The sequence below is a fragment of the Dasypus novemcinctus genome, assembly GCF_030445035.2.
Source record: "Dasypus novemcinctus isolate mDasNov1 chromosome 23 unlocalized genomic scaffold, mDasNov1.1.hap2 SUPER_23_unloc_1, whole genome shotgun sequence".
NCBI classification, from domain to species: Eukaryota; Metazoa; Chordata; class Mammalia; order Cingulata; family Dasypodidae; genus Dasypus; species Dasypus novemcinctus.
Window position 1 is genome coordinate 64,414 of NW_026688137.1, and position 7,404 is coordinate 71,817.

The window sequence follows — 7,404 nt, forward strand, 5'->3', positions numbered from 1 at the left end:
CTCACCACACGAGCCAGGAGGCCCTGGGTTTGAACCCTGGACCTCGTATATGGTAGGCGGATGCTCTGTTGAGCCACAACTGCTTCCCTTCAGCACTTAATCTTAACAGTGGCTGTGAGAAGCAGCACCTGCCCAGCCCCAGGTCTCCCATGAGGCTTCTTTGATTGTACTCGCATGGCCACGTGCCTGCTCCAGCCTACCCCCTTGCTGACATAGTAGCCCTCATGCTTCCAGTCCCTCCCCTGCCCACCCTGGGAGGCTTCTAGGGTCCCCTTGTCCCAGCTTTAAGGAAGCTGGGGACAGTGTGAAAATTTAAATCAGAAAGCCTGCAGCCATGCAGCAAACAGGGGCTGTGCTCGCTGCCACCGCTCCTCTGGTAGCTCAGCCCTCGGCGCCCAGGAGGGCAGCCGGGAGGCCCTGGGGGTGGCCAGCCCAGCGTGGCCCTCGGCTGTGGGAGGAGGGGACCCACGGCCATCTAGTGAGGCAGCTGCAGGCCCTGTGTACCAAGCAAAAGGGCTCACTGCCTGATGGGTTGGAAGTCAGTACTACGGCCTGAGGAGTTCAGTGGGAGGTTTACTGTGAGGCAGCTCACAAGAAGACAGGAGATAAAATTCAGATGTCTCCCCAAGTCTAAGGTGCTTTGGGTTTTTATGGGATTCAAACAAGGGAGGTGGAGTTAGTGATGTTATTTAAGTTGTCAGGTATTGGTTGCCTATGTTTCAGTTACAGTTAGAAGGAGGGTGCGAGCGTGGCCTGGGAAACCCTAGAAAGCTGAAAAAAGACAGCTGGGGGAAGCACAAATGGGCTGGAAAAGGGGGCTTATAAAGATGGGCGAGCATCTGCTTGCAGCAGCGTTATAGATCACTCAGTTAACATAAGATTACTAAAGACAAGAAGAAATAAATGAACTAAGCTAAAATAACAGTTACAAGTACAGCTGCTGCAGTCAGTGGTCCCCTGGCCTGGCCGACCAGTCCCCAGGCAGGTGCTCCTGAGGGAGGGGCTGGCAGGGCGGGAGGGAGGAGATGAGGGGCCTGCTGCGAGCCAGGCCGGGGCGGGGTTGGCTCCTGTGACCTGCCCCCTCGGAGCGTGGCCGCTGGGGCCTCCAGCCCCCACCTCCGGCCTCTTTGGGGCCGGGTGCCTGGGGCTGGGTCCGCAGAGCTGAGGGCAGGAGGGGCTGCAGCCCCGCGAGCGGAGGGGGGAGGCCAAGGCGCCCCAGACCTTCAGCCACTGCTCTGCCGCCAGCCCCAGCCAAACGCAGGTGCGCCTTGGCCTTGGGAGGTGACATTGGCGGGGCGGAGGTGACTGAGGAGAGTGGGCCCCAGATAGTCCCCAAGGACCTTCTCGGTGGGCCCTCCTGGGGGAGTCACGGGTGGTGATCAATCAACACAGCGAGCAGCTGGGGCTCCTCCCAGGCCATTAGCGCAGCGCGGGTTAGTGGTTTAAAAAGCAAATGGGGGGAAACGGACTTTGGCCCAGTGGTTAGGGCGTCCGCCTACCACACGGGACGTCCGCGGTTCAAACCCCGGGCCTCCTTGACCCGTGTGGAGCTGGCCATGCGCAGTGCTGATGCGCGCAAGGAGTGCCGTGCCACGCAAGGGTGTCCCCCGCGTGGGGGAGCCCCACGCGCAAGGAGTGTACCCCAGGAAAGGGGAGCGAGGCCCCGCCGAGGCTGGCTCAGCTCCTGGCGCTCAGATCTGGCCGGCTTGTCCGGGGGCCCCTCTGGGCCGGGGCCGCACGGCGTCTGCCTTGGAGCCTGCGAGGGCTAGAGCTGTGCGACTCCATCTCCTCCCCTCCCCACAGGGACCGACTGCAGGACTCAGGGGAGGGGCAGGGAGGGGCTGCCGGGAGCTGGAGCGCTGCCTCGGGGAGGGTCTGCACCGCAGGCCCCTCGCCTGCAGGCAGGAAGCCCCAGCACGTGGTCCCGCGGGCAGCAAACACTGTAACCAGCACCAGCGGCGCTGCCGGAGGGCGCCACCTGCTGGCGGGCCGAGGAGGTGCACACGAGGAAATTAAAAACAAGCAGGCGGCTTTTCCCTGCTCGATAGCCTCCCCGGGGGCCCAGGAAGCTGGTCTGCAGCCAATCCTGGGTCCAGGGCCCGGTTCTGAGCCACCAGCAGGGCAGTCCTAACAGTCCAGGTGCAGCCAAGAATCAGAGAGCAGAGTTAACACACAGCCTCCTGCCACTAAACCCCTACAAAAGAGAAAGAAGTTGAGCATCTGAAGGAAACTACCTCCTAATCGGATGCCTAGACCTCAGCAAAAATCAAGAGCCACAGTGAGAGAACAGAAGACATGGCCCAAGAAAAGGCATATATCAAAGCCCCAGAAGAGACGTAGAATTTCAGAGAACTAATCAGCAAGATGAGCACAAATTTCCAAAATCAAATTAATGGAGTTGAAAGACAATATGGTTGAAGAGATAAATGACATCAAGAAAACACTGAACAAGCACAAAGAAGAATTTTGAAATCCTGAAGAGAAAAGTAGCGGAGCTAATTGGAATGAAAGACATAATAGATGAGATAAAAAACACATTAGAGACATACAACAGAATCAAAATGATAGAAAGAATAAGTGATACCTAAGATAGAACAGCTGAAATTGAAGAGAGAAAAGAACAGAGAGAGAAGAGAATGGAAAAAAATGAGCAAGGGCTCAGAAAGTTGAATGGCAACATGAAACACAACAGCATATGTGCCATGGGAGTTCCAGAAGGAGAGGAGAAGGGAAAGGGTGCAGAAGGAGTATTTGAGGAAATAAGAGCTGAAAATTTCCCAGCTCTCACCAAAGAAATGAATTTACATGTCCAAGAAGTGCTCTGTACCCAATCAGAATAAATCTGAATAGACCTACTCCAATACACGTACTTCTCAAAATGTCAAAGACAAAATTCTCAGAGCAGCAAGGGAGAAGCAAACCATCACATATAAGGGAATTACTAACTTCTCTTACAATTTCTTCTTCGACCCACTGATTATTTATGCAGTCCCATGAGACTTAGCGCTGATTTCTCTTCAGAAACCATGGAGGTGAGAAGACAGTACTATGATACAATCAGGATACTGAAAAAGAAAAACTGCCAACCGAAAATTCTTTTTTTTTTTTCTTTTTAAGAATTTAAAAATGTTTGCTACAGTTCAAATCAGCACATCTGGTTCATTTCAGGTCCTTCTTTGCCAACCTGGGGCAGAGGCTACTTCAGCTTCTCTGCCTTCTCTTTGTCTGTGATGACCAAAGTATAAAGATACCTGCTGCAGTGAACTCTAAACTTCACGTCACCCTTATTTTTCTTGATCTTGACGGACTTGGCATCCTTTCGCCTGGCTGTGAGCAGAAAGTCCTTGATTTCCTCAGTTTTGCAAGGCGCGGTGACGAGGCACACTGGGAGGCAGGCGTGGACGGGCGCAGCCGACAGTGAGAAGCAAGGACAGAAAAGCCGAGAATTCTTTATCCAGCAAAATTGTCCTTCAAATATGAAAGTGAGTATAAAATATTCACAAACAAAAGAAACTAGAGAGTTTGCAAAAAAGAACCCGCCTTTGCAGGAAATATTAAAGAGGGCCTTAGAGCCTGAAAGAAAAAAACAGGAAAGAGAGGCCTGCAGGAGAGTATAGAAGAAAGAATAGTAGAAAGGATAACCAAAAGAGAAAAAAGACAAATGAAAATAAGATATGACATGTGAAAACCAAAGATTAAATGGTGGAAGTAGATAATGCATTTACGTAATATCGTTGAATGCGAATGGATTAAACTCCCCAATCAAAAGATACAGACTGGCAGAATAGATTAAAAAAAAACATGAGCCATCCATATGGTGCTTACAAGAAACTCACCTTAGACCCAGGGATACAAAACAGCTGAAAGTGAAAGGTTGGAAAAACATATTCCACAAATAGAAACCAAAAAGAGAGAGTAGTCATACTAATATCAGACAAAACAGACTTTAAATGCAAAAAAGTTATGAGATACAGAAGGCCATTATATATTAATAAAAGGGACAATCCACCAAGAAGAAATAACAGTCATAAATATCTATTCAGCTGGCCAGGGTGCCCCAAAATACATGAGACAAATTCTGGCAAAACCGAAGGGAGAAATAGCTCTACAATCATCAGTGGAGATGTCAACACCCCACTCACATCATTAGCTAGAACGACTGCATAGAAGATCAACAAGGAAACAGAGAACTTGAATGACACGATAAACAAGTTAGACCTAACAGACAGATACAGAACGTTGCATCCAGACTCAGTGGCTTATACATTCTTCTCAAGTGCTCATGATCTTTCTCCAGGACAGACCACATGTTAGGGCACAATGCAGCTCTCAATAAATATAAAAAGATTAAAATTATACAAAGAACCTTCTCAGATCATAATGTAATGAAACTGGGAATAATATTTGGCAGGAAATAATTAAATTTAAAAATGTGTGGAGGCTGACAGCACACTCCTAAATAATCAGTGCGTCAAAGAGAAATTGTAAGTGAAATTATAAAATTAATTGGAAGAATAAATATTGTAAAGATGTCGATTTTACCCAAAGTAATTTAGAGATTTAATGCAATACCAATCAAAAGCCCAACAGCTTACTTTACAAAATTAGAAAAGGCAATTACCAAATTCATTTAAAAGGGAAAGTGCACCTGAATAGCCAAAGGCATTCTAAAAAAGAAGAGTGACATGGGAGGAATTTCAATGCCTGAATTTGAAACATATTACAAGGCTACAGTGGTCAAAACAGCATGGTACTGCCATAAAGATAGACACATCAATCAGTGGAATAGAATTGAAAATCCAGAAATAAACCTTTACCTATACTGTCAACTGTTTTTTCACAGAGCTACCAAGTCCATGTTAATGGGACAAAATAGTCTCTTCAACAAATGGTGCTGGGAGAACTGGATATCTGTAACCAAAAGAATGAAAGAGGACCCCTATGTCACTTCTTATACAAGAATCAACTCAAAATGGATCAAAGACCTAAATATAAAAGCCAGGACCATAAAACCACTAGAAGACAATGCAGGGACCACCTTAAAGACCTCTGGTGGGTGGTGGCTTCTTGGACCTTACATCTAAAGCAGAAGCAACAAAAGGGAAAATAGATAAAGGGTACCTCCTGAAAATGAATCACCTTTGCACCTCCCCGGACTTTGCCCAAAGGGTGAGAAGGCAGCCCACTCAATGGGAGAAAGTATTTGGAAATCACAAATCTGATAGGGGTATATCCATGATACATAAAGAGATACTACAGCTCAACCATAAAAAGACAAATGAGGAAGCAGATGTGGCTCAAGTGGTTGAGCACCTGCCTCCCACATGGGAGGGCGTGGGTTTGGTTCCTGGTTCCTCCTGAAAAAACAAAAACAACAATCAAAACAAGTGAAAAAACCAACTCAGGGGAGCTGATGTGGCTCAGTGGTTGAGCACCGACTTTCCACATATTAGGTCCCAGGTTCGATCCCCGGTCCCTGGTACCTCAAAAAAAAAAAAAAAAAAAAAGACAAATAATATGATTTAAAATGGGCAAAAGATTTGAATAGACTTTTGTCTAAAGAAGAAATACAAACAGCAAGAAAACACATGAAAAAAGTTCAACATCACTAGTGATTAGGGGAATGCAAATCAAAACTACAGTGAGATATCACTTCACACCTATCAGAATGGCCACTGTTAAAAACACAGAGAACTACAAGTGCTGGAGAGGATGTGAGAGATAGGAACCCTTACTGCTGGTGGGAATGTAGAATGTGCAGCCACTGTGGAGGACTGTCTGGCAGTCCCTAAAGAAGCTGAATATAGACTTGCCACGTGACCCTGCAATACGACCACTGGGTATATACCCAGAAGAACTGAGAGCAGTGACACAAACAGACATCTGCACACAGATGTTCACAGCTGCATTATTCACGGCTGCCAAAAGATGGAAACAAGCCAGGTGTCCATCAACTGATGAATGGACAAACTGCGATGTATACACACGATGGAATATTATGCAGTGTAAGAAGAAATGAAGTCGTGAAGCATATGGCAACACGGAGGACCTGGAGGACATTATGTTGAGTGAAGAAACCAGACACAAAAGGACAAATACTGTATGGATGTACTACTACGAACTAAATACATTTTGTAATCTCATGGAGTTAGTAATTTGAATATGGGTCACTAGAAGATAGAATGAGGGAAACGGATGTGGCTCAACTGATAGAGCATCCACCTTCCATATAGGAGGTCCAGGGTTCTAACCCCAGGCCTCCTAATCCGTGTGGAGCTGGCCCACATGCAGTGCTGATGTGCGCAACGAGTGCCGTGCCACGCAGGGGTGCCCCCGCGTAGGGGAGTCCCATGTGCAAGGAGCACGCCCCGCAAGGAGAACTGCCCCTTGTGAAAAAAGCACAGCCTGCCCAGGAATGGTGCCACACACATGGAGAGCTCACACAGCAAGATGACGCAACAAAGAGAGACTCAGATTTCTCGTGCCGCTGAGAATGCAAGGGGACACAGAAGAACACACAGCGAATGAACACGAGAGCAGACAGCGGGGGAGGAGGGGGAAGGGAAATAAAGGAAAATTTTTAAAAAATTTTTAAAAAGAAAATAGAATGAGGTTAGAGAATGGAAAGCTGAGAGTTAATTTGTGCAGAACTGGTAAAAAGGATATGTGTTAATCTATGGAAATGAAGAGAAAAGGTGAAAGCCCAACACATTGTAACTAACAGTAGTATTATGTGGGTATGAAAGGGGTTGAAAGAGAAAGTCTAAGGTCGTGTATGTTACTAAAAGGAAAGCCAAAACATGAAACTTGGGACCGTATAGCATACTAAACCCTCATGTGAAATATGAGTATGGGTAGAGTTGTCTATATAAGATTGTCTTTCTTTGAAACTGAACAAATGTTGTTAATACTACAATATGTTAATATCAGACCAAAAAAAAACCATAATGCTAAGTGAAAGAAACCAGACACAAAGTCTACATATTATATGATTCCATTTATATAAAATGTAAATAGAAATCAATGTATAAAAATGAAGTTAGATTAGTGGTTATGTAGGGCTGGGGAAGGACTGCTAAGGGGTATAGAGTTTGTCTTTTTGGAGAAACGAAATTGTTTTAAAATTTTTTTGTGGTGATGAATACACAACATTGTGATTATACTAAAAGCCATCGATAACTCACTTTGGAGAGATTGCATGGTACGTGACTATATCAATAAAACTGCTGAATGAATAAATAATTTTGCAAGAATAGCCAGAAATAGCAGCTGTGGACAGCAGGGGAAGCATGAGAGACTGAGAGGTGAGGACTCTTCTTGTTTTTTTGCTTATTATTATTGAAATAATGAAAATGTTCTAATGATGGTTGAAGTGATGAATGCACAACTACAGTATTAAACAAA

At 46.0% G+C, this 7,404-nt stretch overlaps 1 long non-coding RNA gene across 1 annotated transcript; it reads left to right on the forward strand.

Annotated features, from left to right (window-relative positions):
- The first annotated feature begins 1,833 nt into the window (after positions 1 to 1,833).
- Positions 1,834 to 5,372, forward strand: LOC139438486 (uncharacterized). The gene is made up of 2 exons (XR_011648167.1): positions 1,834 to 3,482; positions 4,844 to 5,372. It is a non-coding gene; the product is annotated as an uncharacterized lncRNA (long non-coding RNA).
- Positions 5,373 to 7,404: the final 2,032 nt, after the last annotated feature.